Source organism: Pantherophis guttatus, chromosome 2 (genome assembly GCF_059756535.1).
Source record: "Pantherophis guttatus breed Tessera chromosome 2, ASM5975653v1, whole genome shotgun sequence".
Lineage (NCBI taxonomy): Eukaryota > Metazoa > Chordata > Lepidosauria > Squamata > Colubridae > Pantherophis > Pantherophis guttatus.
Window position 1 is genome coordinate 217,817,411 of NC_142064.1, and position 25,428 is coordinate 217,842,838.

Sequence of the window (25,428 nt, forward strand, 5' to 3'; positions counted from 1 at the left end):
TCTCACTCTTTGTAACAACAGGACTAAAGTTGGTGATAGAGTCTGAGAGGAGGTTGCAAATGTTTCATTACCTGTTTGTGAACTTTCTACCCATATAAATTCTGTAGAGTTTCTATGGGATTGTGGTAGAATTCACCTTGTTTTCCTTCAACATTCCCAATGTTGGGAATTTCTTCCAGGTTCCATTAAGTAATTTATTGGTACACCCAGTGGTGGGATTCAAGTAATTTAACAACCAGTTCTCTGCCCTAATGATTTCTTCCAACAACCACTTTGCCAAACTGCTCAGAAAGTTAACAACCAGTTCTCCCGAAGTAGTGCGAACTGGCTGATCCCACCACTGGGTACACTCCATGATCTGATCAAGGTTCCCAGAGTCATTCATGAGGATCCTTATAAAGGATTAGTAGAATTTAAGAACCCAATTGACTACAAAGCATTAGACAAAGTGGACAACTTATTTACTTTTAGATTAGAGGAATTACTGGTGTTCCTCTGCCCTACCCCTCTCAGCAAACTTTCAAGGCCTCCACCATTATCTGTTTATTCAAAGCCCAAGCCTAGTCCTACCCTAGTCCTCTTCCTCTATTCCAACAGAAATGAAAATATTCTTATCATTAATCTTACATAAAGACACATTTCATGGTTATCTAAGGAGCGTTTCCTAACTAAGCTGGCCCACGAAGTTGGAATTTGTTAAACCGACACATTTGAAGGGCACCTTGTTAGGGAAGAAATCTGCTCTCTGGAACAGCATGCTTCCTAGGAATGAGAGAGAGGGACTGGTCCAGTGTCTCATAGCTGGCTTTGTGCTTAAGACAGAACTATAACTCAGGGTCTTCTATTTTCTAGCCTGGTGCCTTAACCACCACCCCAAACTGGCTGCCTTTCAAGGCTTACATAGAATAGAATATTCTTTATTGGCCAAGTGAGATTGGACACACAAGGAATTTGTCTCTGGTGCCTAAACTCTCAGTGTACATTCTATGTAAACCAAATTTTCATTCACAGGGCAGATAAAAATAATCACTGACACCAATAATCTGAAAAATGTGAGGAAGATATCCCACCCAGTGCTGCAGTCTAAATGCAGACTGCATTTAGCCTCCTTAATCTTGTGTGCCAATGTGGAAACAAGTAGGAGAGCTTTATTACGTTATTTGGTTTATGCCCCATATCTCTTCCCAATGGAGAGGAGCTTTGGCCTCCTTTCTGGAACTAACAGAAAGATTTGTAACTGGTTAAAGTAAACCCTGGTTTCATGTTGAAGTGTAAACCCCATGAAAGTCTTATTACATCATGTTGTATGCAAATGCTACCAGCTGAAAAGGCCTTCTATGTCTGGCTGGCTAGTTAACATACAGAAACCTTTAGAGAATATCCTTCCAAATTTGCTTTGCACTTGTAAATCCCTATTTTTACCACATTTGTAAACCCTTTTATTAAATACGCACAGTTAGACCGCACTCACCATGGCCTGTCACAACCCATTTTATTAACACAGTACATTTTATTATGTGCTGCAGAGTGAGAATCCAAGCCACAAGTTCTACTCAACTTCATGGGGTATTTTTCCTCCTTCCCGTCCTCATGAACTCTCAACACTATGTGTGTGGGTGGGTGTGTACACACTCACACACACACACATACACAAACAAGGAATTCAGATGTGTCAAAATTAATACTTAGCGTTACATTTATTTTCCCCCGTGCACACACAGTCTCTTTTATTCACTCAATCTGTCGAAACAAAGTTATTTATATAGCAACCCAAAGGATATAAAGCTAAGCTTTTCTCATGGCAGATGTGCAATGAGGAATTTGGGCAGGCTGTTATGGTCTGCCTTCCTCTGTTTCCTAGGCTTCTTTAGGTAGGGAAAGTTACCTAATACTGGTTGATGATGGTACTTGAGACTCCACCCCCAACCTCATTTTTCATTTGGAAAGGATTTAGAATGGGAAGAATTGCTACTGATTTTTCAAATTAAACTTGCAGCCAAGCATACAGTATATCACTGCATTCTTCTTTACCGCATCAACTTCAGTAGTGGGTTGCCCCCGGTTCGGACCGGTTCACAAGAACCAGTAGTAAAATTGGTGGGAGGCTCCACCCACGCCCCTGATGTCATCATAGGTGATCTGCGCATGTGCAGAAGCTTGACACGCGCACGATCCCATTGCGAACCGGTAGTAAAGGTAAGTAGAACCCACCCCTGATCAACTTCAATGACCAGTGGTTTTCCTGGATTGAAACTCTGACTCTGGGACAGGGAGACCAAGCAGAAGAGGGCATTCTAGAAGAGCATCAGGTTATGCCAGAAGAGGTAATTGATCCACCAGCCACAGCATTGCCAATTTTGATCCTTTTCCCTGCTGAACTAAAATGTTTTTACTGGTCCTTGATTTAGCAGGAAATGATAACATCCTGAAACTGGTTGTCTGTTTTACCTCTGTTCCCAGTCATAGTCAGTCTTCTGACTATCAAAATTTAGATCTAGAAAACACCAGAATACAAAATAACAGAATTGGAAGAAATTTTCTGCAAGATTTCTAGTCAAACCCCATGCTCAAGCAGAAGACCCATTCTGGACAAAAGGCTGTCCAATCTTTTCTTAAAAACTTCCAGTGATGGAGCACCCACAATTTTTGAAAGCAAGCCATTCCACTGGTTAATTGTTTTCGTTGTTAGGAAATTTCTCCTTAGTTCTAGGTTGGTTCTCTCCTTGATAAGTTTCCATTTATTACTTCTTGTCCTTCCCTAAGGTGTTTTGAAGTTGACCCAACTTCTCTGTGACAGTCCTCAAATATTGGAAGACTGTTTCTCTTCGTTAGTCTAGACATACCCAGTTCCTGCAAACATTTATCATATATTTTTGCCTCCAGCCTCCTAATCATCTTTGTTATCATCTTCAAGTCAAGTTCACTGTTACTATTCAAGTGCAAGTTTGGTTTAGCATGTTGTATGAACTGAACTATCGTGGCTACAAATCAAACTTTAACTCTTTAACTATTTTGATTGGATATTTAGATACTATAAGGCAGCCCAGGGTTTATTTGACTGGCAGCCATAATCAATTTAATAAATAAAATAAAGAATTAAGTTATGGTCAGTTGGGGTTTAATCAGTAACAAACAATGATTAAATAAGTCATGGCTTAGTGCAAAGTATGAATCTAAGGCAATATCTGGTCTATGACTCACTAGTTAGGATATGCTCCATAGTATTTCACTGTTGAAATCATATAAATTTTTTGCATAATTTTGGTTATATATATTTATAGGAGTGCATACATTTATACAGAGTGATCAAATTTTTAAACATTGCTGCACAACAGTTTTATTGTTTCAGGACTTAATGAAAGCATATTAATGCAAATAAATCTCTTTCATCAGCTTCAGACTATGGATCGGTATTTGTAAGCAATGGATATTTATACAGGAATGTTGTACTTCTTGAAACAATACAAATCACAACCATCTTTTCACAGTTTCCTTATATTCCAAGGTTAGGAACATTTGCATGGGGCTATTTAAATATCAAGATGATCAGTATTTATGCAAACAAATCTTTCCTTTAAATTTCATTTGTGACATGCTTGGTAAATAAATATCCCTCCAGCTACAGAAATGGTTCAATGGCAACATAAATGTCTAAATGTCACTAAAAATGAATTGTATTTTACTTCAAGGAGTCAAAAGGAAATATGTTTTGCTGCATTTTGGTAATATTTGTAAATATGGCAATCATTGTCACTTAGGGGCTGACTTTAATTGGAAACGGAGTTTGCCCCTTTCTCTGTTAGATGCAGTCTTAAGATTCTTAGGAGCAGTAAATTTATATGATGCAGCAAGTGATCAAGTGGCCCACCGAACCTTATGTGATCATGATAGATGACCTTGGAAATGGACAAGATACAGCAAGAGAAAAATAAAGCAACTGAAAAAAATAAAGATTGTTACAAAAATATTTTGGTCAGAGCATGAAAGGTGTTCCCAAGTGCTCCGTACTGGCCTGCAGTCAGGCTAGGAAAAAGATTTCACAATAATAATTGGTCTCTTAGTTTTGAGATTCTCTACTGCTCAACTGAGATGTATAAAGTTATGAAACTCCAGTACTAAATTCATAGCAAAATCCCAAACACGTTGACCCAGTGCTATGAATTGTGTTTGAAACCTTTCAATCTGAAGGAAGCAGAAGAGGATGCAAAAAAAAAAAAAAAGTAAACTTATTTAATATCTGATAAATAATGATCAGCCAGAAAGAAACTGAAGGATCTGACAAACTTTATCTCACTTCTATCATAGAATGAATATAGAATGTGCAGTGCAATTTCTATGTATTGCGTTTTATCTTGCTAATGCTAAAGCTAAAGCTAACCACATCACCATATACAGAAGGTTACTGAACAGTCGTTTACCGAACACAATTTTATCAAAACCAGTGGACTCAAAAAAATCTTAGTTTGCAAACTTAGTTTGTAAAAATATCCAGGGTTATTATCTTAATATCATCGGGCTCCAGCTACCAGCCCTGGACGACACCTTTACATCTCGCTGTTTGAGGAAGTTGTATAACATTCTCAGAGACTCTTCCCATCCTGCTTACAATCTTTTTGGACCGTTGCCTTCTGGCAGAAGATACAGAACAATTAAAACTCGGACCACATGTTTTCTGAATAGTTTTTATCCCAGAGCCATAATTGCATTCAACAATGAACTAAAGGGCCACCATCAGTGAACTGTTGGACAGCATTACTTGGTCTGTTGTGTGGATGCTTGGGTGGTTTTAGGGGTGGGGAATTTTTGGTGGGTGGGGTGTGTTTGGGGATTGTTATGTGTGTTGGACCTGGTCTTTGGGTGTTAAGTGAATTTCATTGTATTGGTATACTGTGTATACATGTACAATGATAATAAACTTTACTTGCTTACTTACTTACTTATTTATTTAACATAATACTACTATTACTACTACTACTACTACTACTACTACTACTACTACTACTACTACTACTTTATTGAATTTATATGACTGCCAGCCTAATTTTTCTCATTAGGATTTTTTTCCCCTAGAGAATAGGTATTTCTTTAGTGGGCTGGTCTTTTAAAATTTCAAACAAAGTTGCTGCAAAACATGCAGAAAACTGAACTCATACAAAGTACAGAACTAAGTGAGTGAAACTATTTTTCTTCTTCTTTCATTGGTTGCCACTATTTCAACTCAAGGAGAGTAAAGACAGTGTTTAGTTTGGCTCTGATAAAGTGAAATGAAGTAAGCTGGAGTATCAAACAATCCCAGCTTTGTATGATTAGCCTTTGTAGAAACCAGAAGAAATATGGCACTTACTTGAAGTTCTCAGGGCAATTGGAAATTCGGATGCTTTGGAAGCAGCATGTTACTCTCCAGATGGAGCAATTAACAATTTAGGTAATAAAACACCTAGGATGATCCCATTAGAGCCAATTTAAGCACTAATTTGCAATAGGTAGAGAAATATTTTTATTGCTTTAAAACTCCATAATTCTATGTTAACATGCTAGAAAAATATAGCCGATACAGAATTTTCATTGCTAAGGGCAATTGATTTCTGAGTGATTTTAGTTTTATTAAATCAAGTCTACAGAAATGTTATTCTTTACAAAATATTTAGCAGGATAATACTGTAAACATGCGTAGTTCACAAAGCTTCAATACTGGAGCTGCAAAAGAGGGAAGGCTCCATTGGTTTCCCAACATTTTTTACATTTTCAAACCTTGGAGAGTATCTCTCTCTCTCCCTCCCTCTCTCTCTCTCTCTCCCCCTCTCTCCCTCCCTCCCTCCCTCTCTCCCTCTCTCTATTAAATGCTGAAATAATGCATGTTTTCATAACACCTATTCTTCTTCTTTATATTTAATACATAGGCTGTACATCTTAGTTTATGGGCTTGCATATGACAGCCTATTTCATCAATGCCTATAGAAAGATTCTTGGGCTTCCGGGTTGCTGTTTGTCGCTGCCAGACGTTCCTTTGGGATCGTCAGCTTCCATCGCCTGTTAGAGCCGCCTTCACAACGGAATGGCGGCTCGAAAAAACTCCGTTTCCATGAGGAAACGGAGATAGAGCCGGCAGGGGTGGGTAGAACTCTCTGCGGAGTCCCAAAAGTTTTTTCTTTACTTTTGGGACGGAGCGGATGAGATGCCCCGTATCCCCAGCCGCCGCTCCGGGCTTTGGGAGACCTCTGCTGATGCAGAGCCAGGCGTCAAAAGCAAGCCTGCAAATTTAACAGACTACTCAAAGAAAATGTGAGCTGGACCTGTAATACTGAACCGCAAGTATTTTACTGATTTTTTAAAAAAAATTACTTAAGAGAGAGGAGGAAAAGAAAGAGGAAAAAAAAAAGCCTTTTAAAATGGCGTCGGCTGGAGGAGAGGCTGAAAGGGAAAGTCCTTCCCTTTTCTATTACCACAATGTAGCGGAATAAATACCACTGGCTACATTTGTAGACAAAACTTCGCTCCTGTGTCTTTTTCTCTTTTTTTTTCCCTTGGAGACCTGATATTGTTGTTGATTGGAAAGAAGTCCTTTTTTTTTTCTTTCTTGCTTTTTTTTTAACAAAGCCTGCCTGGGCGGAAACATGGCACTGAGACTCATAAAGTCAGATAAACAAGAAGGGGGGGATCCCCCCACCAACAACTTAAAGGAACAAGTCTTAATTCTTCAGTCTCAGAAACCTGATTTTAACATAATAGAATTTTTTATAGAGGAGATTGAAAGAAGGGAGGAGATTGTGAATCAGCAATTTGAAAAATTTAAGCAGGAAATTAAAGAATTGGTGAAATCTAAGTTTGATTTTTTGGAGAAAAAATTCTCAAAAGTGGTTAATGGTTTTACAGGATTTATGATACAGTTGGACACAAATACTAATGTACTAGAGTCTAAAATGGAAGAAATTCAAGATAAATTGGACAATAGAATTCAAAAAATTGAAAATGATTTGACAAACACTCAGGATAATAGCTTAGAAGAAAAACCTAAAATGGATGCTGATCAAAAGTATGGTAATGTAGAAAATCTGCAACAGAAGATTGAAAAAGAGATTTTAATGGTACAATATAATTTCACAGAATATGCGATAAGATTAAGAGGTTTGCAGGAAAATAATAGAGATGATTTAAGGAAAATATCTTCTGAATTTCTAGCTGGGATTCTAAAGGTTCAACCTGATGAAGTGTTTTGTAGGATCGACAGAGTTTATCGAATCAACTCCTGGATTGCCAAGCAAAGGCAATTGCCTAGAGATGTGGTGATTTATTTTACAGATAAGGAAATTAGGAATAATATCGTACAAAATTCCTTCAATTCTAATTTGCAATTGTATGGAAGAAAGATTTGGATTTACAAGGAACTCCCACCTAAGATATTGATGGAAAGGAAGAAATTTGGTTTTCTGGTGAATGAGTTAAAAAAGAGAAATATCTCCTACAGGTGGGACGCCCCAGTTGGTATTATATTTAGATACCAAGAAGAAAGATATCAGCTAAATACTGTTGAAAGAGCGGAAGAATTTTATCAAAATAGGTTGAAAATGAACTTAACATCTTCAGGTATAATACAGGATAAGCAGAAGGAGCCGGAAATAAAGGTAAAATATCGAATTACAGAGACTGTACCAGATGAATTGCCTTTGGATTTATTGGATACCCCAGCTGGACTATCTACAAATTTGAGAGAAGTGGCATCTAACCTTAATGTGATGACTTATCAAGGCAAGGATAAACATGGAAACCAATTAGGGGATATACAAGGGATAAAAAAGAAACATGAGATACAAAAGCAAAACCAACAAGACCAATCTACAAAGCAGAATAAAAACCGACCAGATGATACACATTTTGTAGAAAGGGAACCAGGATGGAAACCAAACCCACAAAAAGAAAAGAAAAAAAGAAATAGGTGGCATAAAAATAGAAATTTCTAAATCAGGCAACAGTGAAGCCAGTGATTTTAAAATATGAACGATTATGTGTAAACACAGAAGAGGCGACGTATTGGTTAATATCATCCTGAGGTTTGTGGCAGATCTCTGCATGGCCGTAATCTGGGGACGTGAAACGAGCCTTAAACTGATGGATTTGAATTATCCATTTTGGAATTTCTTTTTGTGTTGATAAACATATTATATTATCTTGAATCACAAGGCAAGAGAATTATGCTGGGGCATGCAGAAGATCGGGTTGTTACCCACTACGATGATAGGAATTAATAATCCTGATGAAACCCACAATTATTACTATATGGAATATAATTATAATGTCACTCGGGTGGTTGTTTTTACTTTTATACATATAAGAAGATATTTACTACTGATGGGGGCAGATATGATTGAAGATCCTGAATAAACTGTTGCACCAGTAAGCTATGTTACCCGATTATGGATGTTGGTTCTACCAATCCAGTGGAAAGACCTCAAAGAAGATACTATATGGATTATAAATTTAAAGTCATTGTCTTTTCTTTTTTTTTATTTAGATATAATGGAAAATATAGACATATATTTTTAAGTAGTGTGGGCAGTGATTCAAAGATGTTAAGAAATGTTGTGTATGGCAATTTTGCATGATAGTGGGTGAATAAGCTAGTTAGTAGATTGATTAGTTTAAGAAAAGGGATTTTTAAGTGTTATATTTAGGGGAGTGGAGGAAATGGATAGAGTAGAATAAATGTTAAACTAGATTTTATGGGGAAGGCCGCTTTGAAATGTTATAGTAATATATATAGAAGATTAAATGTTAAAGTAGGACTTATCGTATAGTTTTAAAGTGGAGAAGTTATTCTATAATGTCATAGTATAATGTCTTTTTTTTCCCCCTTTCTTTTCTCTTTTCTGATATGTATGGATAAAGGGGGATGTTATAATATTAATAATATTTTTAGTAAGTAAAGGTCAATATCTAGAGGAGGGAGTAAGTAATCTGTTATGAATTAGGTTTTTTTTTGTTATGAAGAAGTCACAGGGGGGGATGGGTGGGGAGGGGGGGTTAGGGAGGGGGAGGGAGAGGGGAAAAAAAGGGGGGGAAAATTTGTATTTGAAAACTTTTTCAATTAAAAAAAAATGCCTATAGAAAGATTCTTGAAGTCTTAGAATTGGGGTAACACTCAGTGTATTTTGATATTTGGTCTTGGTTGTAATAAGTCAGGGGTGTCAAACTCCCAGCCCGTGGGCCAGATGTGTTATGCGCTGGCCATGCTCACACCCAGTTTAGCAAAGGGAAAAAAAAAAAAGAAGTCCTGATATGTCACATGATGCTGTTGTGACGATGCGAGTTTGACACCCCTGTAATAAGTGATGAAAACATACTTTCACAAGGATCTGGTTGGTAGTAACAGAGGTGGGTTTCAGCAGGTTCTGACTAGTTCTGGAGAACCGGTAGAGGAAATTTTGAGTAGTTCGGAGAACCGGTAGTAAAAATTCTGACTGGCCCCGCCCCCATCTATTCTCTGCCTCCCAAGTCCCAGCTGATCAGGAGGAAATGGGGATTTTGCAGTAACCTTCCCCTGGAGTGGGGTGGGAATGGAGATTTTACAGTATCCTTCCCCTGCCACACCCACCAAGCCATCCTCACCAAGCCATGCCATGCCCACCAAGCCACGCTCACAGAACTGGTAGTAAAAATTTTTTGAAACCTACCACTGGATAATAAGATTTTCAATGTCATTTATTTCAAAGCATATATTCTTTGGAGTTTTCATCCAAAAGTCTCTAAGTGGTTGCTAATTGTTTTGGTGTGATATATGACTGCTGAGGAGCCCTGCCAGCATGTCCTGTGAATTCATAGTTGGGCTACTTCTCATTGTGAGACTTGCTCAAGGAACCCCCTCTAAGTTGCATAGAGAACACTGCTGGAATGAAGTTCAGAAACCCTGGGTAGGAGAAGGAGTTTTGGTTCTGTACCTCAGATACAATCCTCTAAAGGAGAGGAACTCCTTTAGAACAACATTGTCAACTAATAGCCCATTGAAAATTGCTTCTTGTTTCCTCCACCCAAAGTTTATTGAGCCAGAAATTAATTAGACTCCAAGATGTAGAAATTCCTTTCTAACTATTTAGGATGATCTATAATGACTAAATCCCTTCTGACTATTCAGGATGATCTATAATGATTAAAAAGAAAGCAAACCACTGATATAATCTCTCTTTCCCTCTCCTTCTCCCCCTCCCCTCCTCCCTCTTCCTCTCCCCTCTCTCTAATAAAGGAAGAACAGTCCTAGATATTTACATTATAAAGAACTCCAAAACCCAGTAACATATATACTATAATTCAATAAGCACAATGGTAACCATTCACTCCCCCGTAGCTTTGTCTTCAAAAGTTCCCAAAGAGCCAACAATGAGGATGACAGCCTAATTTCCTGTAGCGTTGTTTGCATGTAATCTAGGACTCTATTTTACCATGATTTATTCATTTTTATTTAATTTATTCATATCCTACTTTTATTATGCTATAAATAACTCAAGGTGGCATACTTAATACTCCTTCCTCCTCCTCTTTTCTCCAAAATAACCCCACTGTGTCGGTTGGGCTGAGAGATTGACTGGTTTCTACCCGGGTGCCTTGACCATAGGACAAACTGGCTCTCCAAACTGAAAGGATGTGGCCTATAAAGGGATGTATTTCAAGTATGGCACAACTGTAAATGTTCAAGGATTATTTTTGCCCACCTTGTAACCCAGTTCTATGTATGTTGTCTTGTAACAATATCCTGATTAACATTACAGTTTTTATTTTATTTCTGACCGTCACTTTTTATTTCTGGCAATCACAATCTTTAGCTTCCTTTTTTATAGAGACAATGCCAAAATGATATTTTAACAAATGCTATGAACTTGGTAAGCACAAAATACCAAGGCCAAGAAGAGTAATTTGTGGGGAAAAGGCCTGAACCACATTTTAAGTTTTCCAGACCCAAGCACTTGAAAAATGAAATCAGAGATCAAACTGTCCCAGGCAGCTTTGCTTTAACTTTTGTCCAGAGTTTGTTTGCAGCACATACCTTCCAGCCAAACCATGATCAAGGTTTGGGGTTAACCTTCTCATCCTGACAACTTATGATGCATCTCGGCCTGTGCTTCAAGCCAAAGTATTGTGAAGAAGAACCAATTTATTATAAAACAATTCCAAAAACTTGGAACAGCATCTTTGGGCTTATATAAACTCAGTGTCAGTTTTTGAGCAAGTCATTATAATTCAACCTCAGTTTACGTTGTAAAATGGGAGTATTAATAACTTCTGAATGGTAAAAATCATTTAATTTGTCATGTTCCCTAAATAGTTTTTATTTTGTAGACTAAATATGGTAGTCTCTTGAGGCTTTCCTTTGAGGGCCATATTTCATTCCTAAATTGTACTTGAGGAAGAAGGAGACCAGTCCTTTCAAAACAAGTCCATGAGTCTCATTCATACACTTTCAAGTATTTTTGCCCTTAATTTTTATTGTCTCTGAAGGGGACCAAATTTGGCATGGGAGAGCATGCTGCAAAAGGAAGAAATTGACAATGGGCCAGTCAGGGACTGCAGAAAAAAAAACATTCCCCAAAAAAGCCCCTTCATTTTTGGTTAAACCACCCATAGCCCTCTCTCTACTCCTCCACTCCATTCCTCTCCTCTTCCCCCCACTCCCTCTCTCTACTCCCCTACTCCATTCCTCTTCCCAATACACATAATGCAGGAAACCACATAGATGAAATTTGAGGGGACAGTCAAAACATACACAGAGAGGCAACACGTATATACTTACCCTGATGAATCACTGAGAAGTAACTGCTGATACACACACATGGACACACCCATATTATTTCATAGAAAAAAAATTCAGATGCTCCTATGGATACTGCAGGGGTGGCATGGTGGCTCGGCGGTTAAAATGCTGGGCTTGTTGACTGGAAAGCCGGCAGCGCAGCTTCGAGACCTGAGTGACATGTGATGGGTGAGTTCCCGTCCTTGCCTCAGCTCCTGCCAACCTAGCAGTTCGAAAGCATGCAAATGAGAATAGATAAATAGGTACACTTTGGTGGGAAGGTAACAGCACTTTGTAATGTCATGCTGGCCACGTGACCACGGAAATGTCACCAGACAATGCTGGCTCAATGGCCTTAAAATGGAGATGAGCACCGCTGCTTTTAGTTGGCAATGATTCGTAGAGTAAAATTGCAGCAACTCCTTGACCTTTTTAATGGACCCTGCTAGTTTAGGTATGTTTTCCCGGCTTTGTTTAATGTTGCAAAAGACCACTTAAGCATATTCTTAATTGGCTGAGAACATCTTAAGAATTAAATATCTTATTCTAGACAATGGGATAGTCTGAGAAAATGTGACTTCTGCTTTCCTATAGGCATAAATATTTCTGAACCATTGACTAGAACCACCCTTCTGCACAAAGCAAGCTATGCATGAATTTCCACCAGGAGTGGCAGGTGACGAGGGAACGTTCCCTTTTTTTCCCTTGAGAGGTCTGGCAGTTACAGTAGGTGTCTGGAATCCCCATTCAGGGCAAAAAGACCAAGGCAGGTAGACACTCTGTGGTAGGCTTCAAGAGGCAGAATTGCCCTCATTCAAAATGATGAATTCTGCCAGGTATCTTCATGGGGAAAATTCACACTGTTCCTTTGGAAAGTAGATCCATATTCCAGAATTTCCTTTGTGTTCCTGAAAAGACATCTGACACTTCAAACTATTGCTTTCCCCCAAAGAGATGGAGAGTAAACTTAACTCCAGTCTTCAATTGAACATATTTATGGAAAAAAACAGCCAGAGAGAAGATCAGGAAAGGTCAGATGTTTTTAAAATAAAATAAAACATAAACATAGGTAACAGCTACCAGAAATAAGAATCAGTAGCTTCAGGGCACAGCAAAAGCTAGGCTTCATTTTTCTTCAGCTCAGGATATCAGTTGTTTTGGGAACTTTCCAGAAATGGAAGATCAATAGCTGGGATGACCTCAGTAGGTATTCTCTGAGGTGATTTCTGCATCTTTAACATCATAATTGTAAGGTGACCAATTTTAGATCAGTTTAGCAATGTTCTTATTTTTCAAAGATGCTATTTAAGGAAGGAAGGGGAAAGCTACGTTTGTCACACAGGATTGCTTAGATGAATTGCAGATGAACATGTCAATCTTACAAATCTAGTTTAACCAAACTAGAACAAGGTTTTTGAGACTTTTCATCTTTGAAGCATTAAATATCATGTTTCTGCAGGAATATAACTTCTTGGACTGCAATCCTCTTTGCTCTACCAGTTTGTCTTGATAAATGCATTGATTATAGCAAAAGTTTAAGAGGGGTTTTTTTTGGTATCAGGTTCATGTTAGACCAGAACCATTTGGCAAGATGTATCTTGTCTACATATTTTGATTTATGATTTTGGTGAAAAATAGAAGACTGCTTGTTGCTCTGATATCTTAACCACTTTTGGCACATATTCTGCATTATAAGAAATGCATATTTTATGCTTTGTCAAAAATGGAAATTAATATTGCTTTTCCAACATTTTTACTAGAGAAGAAACATCTTGGCAATGTTCATCACACTTCTACTTATTGTTGAGTCTTCTTTAAATCTACAATTTACAGTACTATATGTTCCAGAAATATGCTAAGTATACTATATGTAAAAAAAAAAATTACAATTTTTTGGAAAAAATTAATAATAACATCAAGTGGAAGATACTTTTTAAAAAAATGATATATAAAAAACCTCAATGTTATTTCTCAAAAAATGTAGAGAAATAGGACTTGGATACACTGAGAATTCAAATGAGTTTTTGAGATCCCTTATGTAGCAGCTGTTTTTGTGAATTAAAAGGACTTGTTGATATTTTGACTCATTAGAGATGGCAGTCTTACTATTCTATTAATATTTGCTAAGTTCGTCTGCAAGAAAAGATGAAGTGTTAATCTTTTCCAAAAGAGATAATCTTATTGCACATTAGTCAATTATTGCTTTTTTTGTTTTAGCATATAAAGATACTGGCAACTGAAATGAATTCATGGGGCCATATTAAATTAGTATAACTAATCATGATTACTAGAAATACTGTAGCCCTCATTTACTGATTGCTCTGTTTACAATTTGAAGTTACAACGGTTTAAAAAAAGGTTTTTGTAATCAATACTAACATTTATAGCTGTTGCATTGTTCTCTTGGTCACATGATCAATGTTTGGGCATTTTGTAACCAGTGGGCATTTATGACCATGCAGTGACCTGTAGTCACATGATCACTACTTGTATGCTTCCAACAAGCAGAATCAATGGAAAAGCCAGCAGTAAAGTCACAAGTTGCAATGACATGATGTCTCGTTTAACGATTGGGGTAACTTGCTTGATGATGGAAGCGGAAGTGAAAGTCACCCAGCAGCCCTGCTCAAAGTGACCAGTTTCCTCCTGGGGAGGGATGAGACTGAGATATTTCTTCAGGAAAAATATTACATTTTTCGAAGAATTTCCAGTGCATCTATTGGATAAAGTTGCTTGGATTCACTCGAAGCTTGACTCAGACCCTGAGGCAGATCCTCATGGAAATGATTGAAGCTCAATCTGATCTGGTTATCTGGGATGAGTTTGATCCTGTTCGTCCTGAAGGATAAGGTTCTAGGAAGTATTATCTTAGTCATCTGTGCACTAGACAAATGTCTATCATGGTTACCTTGAGAGACTGCATGAGGTTGGTTCCTGGCAAAGGGGAATTCATTGTTGAGAAAGGGGTTTGTTCTATTTCTGCTTAACGATTTGATGGTTTTATCCCCTCTTCAAGAACCCGTCACTGGATGCAACCATTTTGGATAACTTTTAATACAAGGTTGTAGAGAAGGTGATCATGCCTATAGAGCAGGGATGTCAAACTCGTGTCGTCATGGACTAGTCACATGATGTATCATGACTTTTCCCCCCTTCGCTAAACTGGGCATGGGCATGATGCATCTGGCTGTGGGCCGCAAGTTTTATACCCCTGCTCTAGAGAGTAAGGAAGATTATTTTGATAAAGATACGCAGGTTCCATTCCCTAGGTAAAAAGGATAATGCATTTTTTAAACTCCAGAAGTACAAAATAACATCCAGAAGTGAGTCAGGCAGATGTCTCCCAAATTCCCTAATAAGAAGGAGAAGGGGATACAGTAAAATCGGACTTTGAAGATTTTGATGTTATTATAGCCAATCTCAGTAAGAATATTACAGCTTTCTGGAACACCCCTTCCCCATGATTAGTTTGGTTTATTCTTGGTGAACACTGTTGTTTTTTCAATGTTTTCCTTTTTTGTTTTTAGTGTGTTATGAGCTGCCCAGAGATGGACAACCTTATAAAAATCAATTTAATGAATAAAAACCCCTTCTGCCTTAAATTTAAAAGTGCATTTATTGGACCACCAGTAATGAAATCCTGAAAAGCATTGCAAATAACATTTGTCCAAAATTGAATTTTTAATCACCATTAAAATATATAATATATAAATAAAAATTGAGTGTGAAAAAATATTAATCCAATAATTTAGCCTCTTTTGACTACTAACAGTGCCAGGCCATGTATGTGTTTTCAGAAATCAGTCCACTTATTATATCAACTTAAATGTGTATAAGACTAAAATTTAATACTTTATATTGTATTACAGCACAGCTGTCAATTTTTTCAGAGCCAAAATCTGGCCTGGCCAAGACAAAGCATTGCTGTTGGTGGTGTGGATCTGGTTTTAAATGGTCTTAATACTTAGAATGTGAAGTGTTCAGAACAGGAGCCAGAGCGTTTTTGATCATGTTACTCTATAAAACATCATGCACATTAAGTCTTAGCTGGCAATCCTGATGTCCTTTTTTTGTTGCAAAAAAACCCCCCAAACAAACTCACAAGCCTTTGGATAAGTGACACTCTTAAACTTTAACAATGGTTGGGCATAGTAGACCAGCTCTCTGGGGCACAAATGTAGACTGAATGCCTGAACCAATCAGTGTAACTCAGCTTTCTTATCATTGCTAGTGGCCCTAAACTAGTAATCCTATATCGTCTGAAATTTGAAGACAGATGATTTGAGGCATGTTGAATGTTCTTCTCTGACTGAGTTGTCTGCATTGGCCAGCTGCCCTGATAACATAAGGAGCAGAAAAACAAGCTCAGATCTCAGGAGTTGCTGCTTGCTGTTTTAAAGTTATTGCCTCCCTTCCAGCAGCAATTTGGTTCAGTATTTAGTATTACAATCATGAAAATATACATTAAGTGGTACTTTCCTGAAATGCAATCTAAAAGAGATCTCTAATTTTACCTCAAAAAAAAAATATAATTGCTAGGAAAATTGAAGAGGAACTCTTTTGCTACAATTTATGCTACGCTCACCCACCCACCCACCCACAAAGTCCTAATAACTGAATAGCTTCCAAAAGCAACACGATTGTGTTTTCCCAATGATTGAAAAAGGAAACTGAAAAGAAAAGAAAAATTAATCCCCTCATCCCATTCTTGCAGTTAATTTGCCCTTTCAATAACAGAGAACTTTTGAGTAACCTATTTCCCTTCTTTACAGGAAATGCCTTAAGGTAAGGAATTTGATTTTTTCCCTTTTAACTTCCTTAGTTTGTATAAAATGATTATGAACTTTACAGTGAGACTGCTGTTGCTTAATGAGCAAATTGTTTGCATCAGTCCTTGCGTTTCTGCTGCTTGTCTCCATGCCAGAAAGCCACGGTGATGAGATGAAGGAATTCTGTTGGGTTCTGTTACTATGAACAATATTTCCCCTGGCAATATGGACTCCAGTGTGTATTAAATGTTGGGATACTGCATAGCGGTGGTTGCTTGATGTCATTGGAAAAGGGAGCACTACATAATTATTTTTTCATAATAAGCATCCACTCCATGAAGTTGCAAATGGCTCCAAGTTAAATAAAGTCCAATTCCCTGAAGTCTGCCACACTCTGCTATGCTGAAATGTTATTTCTGCTATATTCAAAAGGATGTTAAAACTTTAACTATTTTTAATGTACAACTAGCCTGGAGGTTGTACAGTCTCATTAATTTTGTCAGTTGAATATTGGACACAATCCTAGAGAGTCACAAGCCATAGCGACCATAATTAAGGCCCTCCAGAGTTGTTATGCTTATACCCGTGATGGTGAGCCTATGGCACGTGTGCCACAGGTGGCACACATAGCCATATCAGTGGGCATGCGAGCTCAGCTCTGGCGCGCATGCACGTGCCGGCTAGCTAATTTTCAGGCCTTCTGGGCCCACAAGAAGTTGGCAAATAGGCCATTTCTGGCTTCCAGAGAGCCTCCGGGGGGGCATTTTCCCCCTCCCCAGACTCCTAGAGAGGCTCTGGAGCCAGGTAAGAGAGGAAAATGGGCCTACTGGGCCATCACGTGCCAGGAGCGGGGGGGGGGAAGTGGGGGGGCACGTGCATGTGTGTGTGTGGGAAATTATGGGTATGGGCACATGCACACATGCCCCCACAGCCTCCCACTCCTGGTACGCAATAGCAAAAAGATTAGCCATCACTGGCTTATATCATTGCTTACTGTACAGTGTAGCCTTTATTGTCATTGTACATCATCTATACAATGAAATTGGTTAGATTTCTTTAGATTGAGGCAGTAAAGCAAGGAAAATAAATATAAGTGATCAATATTTATCTTTATAAATAAAGACTATTTGAATAAAACTACATAACTGGATTATGGAAGAGATTTCACCTAATATGTATAACAGAGGCTTGACTAGGATAATTAAGAGTTGGAAAACAGAATTAGCCTTTCCAGCTTCCTGGGGAATTTACTTCTTGTCACTATGAGAACAAGGTTCAAGACTGAGGAGAAGTCATCACAGTCTTCAGTCATTGCTGCCAAGATCTTGGCTTACATAATAAGCTGCTGGTAAATCAGCACTCCTGTTAACTGACAATGGCCCATTTCCCAGGCTTCAATCATTTCCTTGGCTATCTTTGTAGCTGCATGACCAACGATCTTAGTAGCTGTGAGATTAAATCAGTGGTGGGTTGCCCCTGGTTTGCACCAGTTCTATAGAACCGGTACTAAAAACGTCCGTAGGCTCTGCCCACGGACCCCGACATCATCAAAATGCTTCTGCGCATGTGCAGAAGCTTCTGCGCTTGCACAGAAGAACATGCGTGCGGCCCCATTGCGAACTGGTAGTAAAGGTAAGTAGAACTTATCCCTGGATTAAATGTGTGTCCTTGTTCATTGCAATGTGAGGCTACCAATGAATTCGGGTCTCCTCTTCTGACTGCTTCCTTGTGTTCTTGCAGTCTGGTGGTTAACATCCTCCCCATTTGTCCTGCATAGTCAACCTTTGTTCAAACGTGTTCAACCTTTGCTCAACATAGTCAACCTTTGCTCAACCTTTGTTCAACATAATCTTGTTCAACCTTTGCTCTCAGGACTGTTTACATTCTAGTAAGCACAGGTTATGTTCTGATTTTAGAACATAAGACAATAAAGGCAATACCAATAGTCCTACTGGATCAGGCCGAGGCACATCTTAGTCCAAAATTTTGTTTCTCACAGTGGCCAATCAGGAACTTCTGTGATGCTTGGAAGCAGCAGATGGACACAAATCTTGCTACCTGGTAAATAGAAACATCCTGTCCCAATCTGAAGGCAAGATTGAGACTTCAAAACTCATAGTGCTTGTTAGACCTCTCCTGTGTGGATTTCTATATTCTCCCATCCAAGTAAGTAGCCATCACCATGTCTTTCACTTATGCATTACACAGTTTAACAATGTGAAGGTTGAAGATATGCTTCTTTTGGTTTGATCAGCTTCAGGAGTGACCCATGGTGCAAAGAGCCATGGAGGCACTGTGGTTAGAATGCAGTATTGCAGGCTAATTCTGCTGACTGCCAGCAGTTTGATTCTCACCAGCTCGAGGGTCACTCAACCTTTCATCCTTCTGAGGTCAGCAAAATAAGGACCCAATTGTTGAGGGCAATATGCTGACTCTGTAAATCGCTTAGAGAGGGCTGTAAAGCATTGTGAAGTGATATAAAAGTCTAAGTGCTATTGCTATTGTGAGAAATGAGGAAAAACCTTCTTCCTATCCATGTTTGATCTCCTCTCCTCTCCTCTCTTCTCCTTAAAGACATTTCCTAGAACTTGAAAATGTTAATAGCAATCGTTTATTGTTAATTAGGCATTAAGCCATTTCAAATTAGAGATTATAATACAGAACATTAATATGTACTGTATGTATTTAAACATAGAATAATAGAAGCAAATTAGAAAAAATAAGACTAAAGAGTGCAAATCTTATTTTTCTATCATCCCTACAATTTACTCCCATGAGATCAAGATATGCAGATCTCCACTGAACTTCTTTGTTCAAATAAAGGGCTGTTTTATAGATGTTTGAATTCTGACTGTACATGAAATATTAAAATATTAATATTGATGGAAGTTCATTAATGTGTGCTAGAAAAATCAAATGGATGTCTTAGATGACACTGATCTTAGACACCTGGTATAAACCATCATTGTGAAAAATTCATCATGACACAAATTCCAACCTTTTACCTGATGGTGACATGATGATGCATGGATCATCATTTGCATCCCTTTGTCCTCCCCTATGGATGCCAATGTCGGCTATGTTTTATTTTTATCCAACTCCTAGTGATGAAAATACAGCAGGGGAACTAGACCATCCTGCAAATGCTCTACTACAGTATGTAAGTGAATTAAATAAATATTTCTTTCAAGTAGGTAACTTGCAGAGCAGGAAGAGGGTTGGTCAAAACCTTCTTTTTCACTCTGTTTGGGTTAAAATGATGGTACACTCAACTTGACTGTATCAACATTTTGCAGCCATCAATTTTAACAGGATATACTTTCAAAATAGACTTTATATAGGAATGCAAATTGCAGCAGGATTATGAAGGAAACACAATGAGTTATACCATTATGGCCCTCATCCATCCTACAATTTGGCATGCTGAAACCATTGATTTTAGTGGGACGGTATGTGCTTAATTCATACTCCACCTTTCATCCAAGAAGTTCTTGGTAATGTATTGTCCATTTTTTTTTTGTCTAATAACCTCGGAAAAGAGGTTAGCCTCACAGAAGGTGGCTACTGCAGGGGTATCAAATGAGCTTCATGGTTAAATTGTGTATTTCAACCTGACTTTAGCCCGTCTTGGTCTAATTGCTCTGAAGATTTAAAATTAATAGTGTTCCACTTAAATGCAGCCTTTAAAAAGGCAGTAGAGTCAACACAAAATCAAATAAATCAAATCTCTGAAGCAAAGCAATGCATATATTAGAATGAAAATTGCTGTGTGTGATGAAGTAATTATTTCCTTTATATTTGATTATAACATGCATGATCTGTGTGGGAGGTTCAATACTTGTGGTGCTTTAAACTGCTTTGTTCTTTTTAAGTGGTTGAATTCTATAAGTGATATGATATCTGGTTGAAGTTTTTCAAAAAAAACCAACCAGCTTTTGAAATAAATGTTTTTTTGGCTTTCCAGCACAGTTGGCTTACAATGTAGAGAATTGTAGTTAAGCTAAATTGTTATTTTTGAAGAGAAGCCTGACCACATCTATTTTGAGGGCTCTATAGGATGCCCTCCTGAACTAGAGAAAACACAAGCCAATTAAGAACAACTAGAGTATTCTGAAAAAAATGACAGGCAAATCTATGCCTTAGAATTTTTGTCCGAAGTTTGAATCTGATCTTTATGTAAAAAAAATCCACATATAACGAAAACTCAGTTTTCCACAATAAGAAGCATTGATTGTAACTGATCACCAGGCCACATAGATAGGCTGGAGGAAAATAAGAATAATCCCCAGGCATTCCTGAAAAGTTGGCCTTCTTCAACTTTTTTTTTTTTCAAACTTCTCACTCATGTCTATATCCCTGGGACCTCTTGATAGTCTCCCATCTGAACATTAGCCTGCAAAACTTTCTGAGTTAGTCGGGGCTGCTCCCAGCTGTGACCACAGCTGACAAAAGCAACATTTGGCTTAAAAAAAAATAAAGTAAAGCTAGCTTTAGGCTTTTCCTTTAAAGAACTCTATGAAAACAGGCATTTGGGAGATTCATGGAGAAAAAGAGGATTTGCCGCCTTTCTCAGGGCAGTCGGGCTAAATGCAATTGATGATGAGCTATTGGGACAAAGCGAAAGTCTGTCTTCTCCTGTTTTCCCCATGTTTGTGATTTACAAAGAAGGAGCAAAAAAAAAAAAATCCAGATTGCTGAAACTCAGCTGCTGTTAGAGGCCAAGGATCAGGTCTCTTGCTCAAGATCACTTGAGGCTTTGACTTAATTGTCCCTTTAGAGCTCTTTTTCTTGCAACACACGGGTGTTCTCTCCGCTCAGAGTTCCTTCTTCATTGCTATTAGCCTTTCCTTTTTGCATTTTGATTAGAGGGCGAGAGTCTTTTTATGCTATTGCAAAGATTTGTTTTTTCCTCTTTCCATTGAAGTCAACCGCCTACTAACCAGGAGTATGCAGTAAATCCTGCAATAATATTTTAAACCATTAGCTTTTCTTCTTGTTTGAAAAGTCCTGAACCATCTTATTGTTTCAAACATTAAATTACATTTTGAAGGGGATTCTTTCCATGTATAGAGCCTAGAATGATGGTCTCATTACTCACCTTTGAAACAGCGGGGAGTGAGGGGTGTGTGAGAGTTGTGTCATAGCCTCTAAATATTCCAGGTGAGTTGCCAATTTGGATGCGTAACCATACAGAATCTGCTGCATGATAATCTAAAGCAGTATTTTTCAAACTTGGCAACTTTAAAATGTGTGGACTTCAGTTCCTAAAATTTCCCTATCCAGCATAGGGAATTCTGGGTGTTGAAATTTACACATCTTGAATTTGTTAAGTTTGAAAAACACCGGTCTAAAGCACAAGGAAACAATCTAAATTTATCATTTTAAGCAGTTTAACTTTACCAACGATTGCAGACCCACAATAATGAGATAAAATATTTTTTTCTAATATTTTTCTCTCTTGTCATTCCGGTGATCCAGTATCTTAGGATGAGGCATTAAGACTAGAAGCGGGGACTGGCTCTGAACACTGGCCAACTTTGAAATGCTATCCCAGGACTTCTCATTATGTCTCCACATTCCATATCTCCTTCTCTAGAAACAGCTTTCTGTTAACATTTCTATCCTTTCCTCCCTCCCCCTCCAATTAGATTATCTTTGTTGGCCACTTCTACCATCCAAGACCCCCAGGGGGTAATTCCTGTAATGCACAGGAATCTATGCCTTCTGTACCTGCTGAGCCCTACTTCCACTAGAGCTCAGCTGATCCAGGGGATGGTCCTCTTCACCCCCATTTCCTGACTCTCCATAAACTGAGGGTGTCTCTCCTGTACTACCTCCCTGCTTCTATTTTCTTCTCTTCTCAACCATACACTGTGAGACAGCAAGTCTTACATCCAGGTCCTGTGGTCTTTCAGACAATAGTTACTGAAGCATTAGAAGGACTGCAAGATTTCTCATTATCCTAGCCTAGTACTCCTTAGTGATACAACTCAGACATCTACTACTTGATCAGACAAAAAAGTGTGGGTTAGATAGCAGCTGCCAAAAAAGCCAAGGCAGTCCTAGGCTGCATTAACAGAGGGATAGAATTAAGATCATGTGAAGTATTAATGCCACTTTGTAATACTTTGGTAAGACCTCACTTGGAATATTACATCCAGTTTTGGTTGCCATGATATAAAAAGATCTTGAGACTCTAGAGAGAGTGCAGTGAAGAGCAACAAAGATGATTAGGGGACTGAGGCTAAAACATACAAAGAACGGCTGCAGGAATTGGGTATGTCTAGTTTAATGAAAAGAAGGACTGGGGGTGACATGATAGCAGTGTTCCAGTGTTTTTAAGGAGCTACTAGAAAGAAGAGGGGGTCAACCTATTCTCCAAAACACCTGAAGACAGGACAAGAAACAATGGATGGAAACTAATCAAGAAGAGAAGCAACCTAGAACTAAGGAGAAATTTCCTGACAGTTAGAACAATTAATCAGTGGAATGACTTGCCTCCAGAAGCTGTGGGTGTTCCAACACTAAAGATTTTAAAGAAGACATTGGACAACCATTTGTCTGAAATGGTATGGCGTTTCCTGCTTGAGCAAGGGGTTGGACTAGAAGATATCCAAGGTTCCTTCCAACCCTCTTATTCTGTTACCCATTTTTAATGGCAACCCTGATAGCATCTTTTAGTGTGATGTAGTCATTGCTGTTCCGTAAGGGAAACAGAGTGCACCTAGCTATGAGCAAGTTGTCTTATCACATTCCATCCACTTACAAATCACACCCAATTACACTTGGAATTCTTTTTTTCATCTTTACCTTTAAGGGGCAGGGTGGAGGTGAAGTTCGTCTTCTTCTGTCCACTTCTTCCTGCTTCATTCACATATGACAAATATTCTAAATCAGGGGTGTCCAACTTTGGCAACTTTAAGACTTGTGCTCTTCAAATCCCATAATTCCCCAACCAACCCAAGTGAGAGTTGAAGTTAAAAAGAGTTGGACATCCCTGTTCGAAATGAACCTTCATCCCCATATCTTCTAATGTATTTTTCCTTCTTGCTATCCACTCTGATTTCTCCTTCTCTTCCATGTTTTGAACCCTTCAGCTCTTTCTACATCTCCATCCGACCTCTATTATCCACTGTCACCCACTCCATCTACTGCTCTTCTGTTCTGCATCAGGAGAGAAACACCCTCACAAACTCATCAGCCTGTCGCCGCACCCTACCACCACCACTTCAGTAAAAAAACTGACCTTTCATCAGAGACTGTTCCATGTTAATCAATATTACTTAATGCTTCAGCGAAAATAATTGTCACAATGGCAAAAACAAACAACAAACCAGCAGCACAAAATCCCATACAGTTCTGCCATATTTTGAAAGACTGTAGTTAATTTTGTGCAGCTGCTATCATTCTTACTTTTAAAGCCACCTAGGTCGCAGTGGGAAAGAGAACTAGACAGTGCCAACTGTAGCATCTTCTGCCAACACCATTAATAAAAAACTCAAAGGCATCGCCAAAAAAACAGTTAAGCATCCTGAGAATAAAATGATTTTTTTAAAAAAAAAAGTAGCCTTCTTCTCAAGGAAACAAAACTTTTTTTTTTTTTTACAATTTACTGAAACTTTAATGGATCTGACAAAAAAGTCCATTTTATTCTTACATCTTCTCAATTGTTTCTTCCTTGTATTTTCCTTTCTCTTTTCCAACCTGGTGAGACTTCGCTTTGCTTTCCAAGATCTTTTTTCGATCCTTGTCCAGTTTTAATCTTGTGATCACCACCTTATTAGGGTCAATGCCCACATGTACAGTTGTGCCATTAGCTTTATCACGCTGTACATGCTCAATGTAAATAACATACTTCTTTCTATATACCTGGACTACCTTGCCAATCTGCTGTCCTTTATAATGGCCCCGAACAACTTGAACTTCATCATCCTTTCGGATGGGCATAGAGTGAACATTGTACTTCTGCCTCAATTCTTTGGACGGGGTGAAGACATGATCTTCCTCCAAATGTGAGATGGAGCATTGAAGTGCCATTTGCGATTCTTGTTGCGATCTGAAGTCACAAATGGATTGAACTTCATTTTGACTCAGCTCGATCGGTTATGGCTGCCCGGAAAGCTAGGAATCAAAACTTTTAAGGGGGGCTTAAATGAAACAAATAACAATTACCTTGGAAACAAATATATATTTCTGGTACCTGAGTTACACAATATTTTAAGAAGACCTCATGCTATTCAGGAAGAGACAGAGAGAGAATCACTGTCACAATGAAAAAGTTTCTGTTAATGTCTAGGTCCAGAAGAACTGAATAAGGCGAAAGAAAACAGTTTGTGTTTCTTCAACAGGATAGAAAGGAACTCCTTCTTTTTTTAAAAAAAATCATACTTAAAATATCCACTCACCACACTAAGTACATTATAATAGAATTTTATATGTATGTATTTTCATTAGCTGCTACTGTTTACTGGAGTTAAAAGTGGATCAGCTCTTATTATGCAAATACCCCAAATAAAATCATATATGAACACTCTCTCTCATCATCTGGCAAACCCATGTTTTTTTAAGTATCATGTTCCTGGTAATCCATGGAAGATTCATGGAATTAAATATCATTCTGTTTCCATCATAGTTTAGAAAATTGTGAGTGCTTGGCATGAGAGGCATCCTCTTCGGATTCTCCAATCTTCTTAGCAAGTGGAAGAAAACATCTGGCTAGAGATTTCAAATATTAAAAACATTGCTTTGGAAGTAAACTGTAATCAGGTATGTACATTTCTGGGCATGTAAATATCTATTTTGTCCTTTGTCATCACAGTCTGTTAAACTTTTGTAGCTTCACAGAGCTCCTCAAGGACAGCTGGGTCTTTCTTGCATTTGAGA

General features: G+C 38.2%; 1 long non-coding RNA gene and 1 pseudogene across 3 annotated transcripts in view; one reads left to right on the top strand and one right to left on the bottom strand.

The window, feature by feature from the left end:
• Positions 1 to 25,428, top strand: part of LOC117677452 (uncharacterized) — a 174,906-nt gene that overhangs the window by 22,303 nt on the left and 127,175 nt on the right. For all 3 annotated transcript variants that reach the window (XR_015732657.1, XR_004594790.2, XR_004594791.2), the window contains exons 2-3: positions 18,545 to 18,711; positions 25,178 to 25,311. This is a non-coding gene — a long non-coding RNA (uncharacterized LOC117677452). The remainder of the gene's footprint in view (positions 1 to 18,544; positions 18,712 to 25,177; positions 25,312 to 25,428) is intronic.
• On the bottom strand, positions 24,136 to 24,630 carry LOC117677444 (large ribosomal subunit protein uL24 pseudogene; annotated as a pseudogene).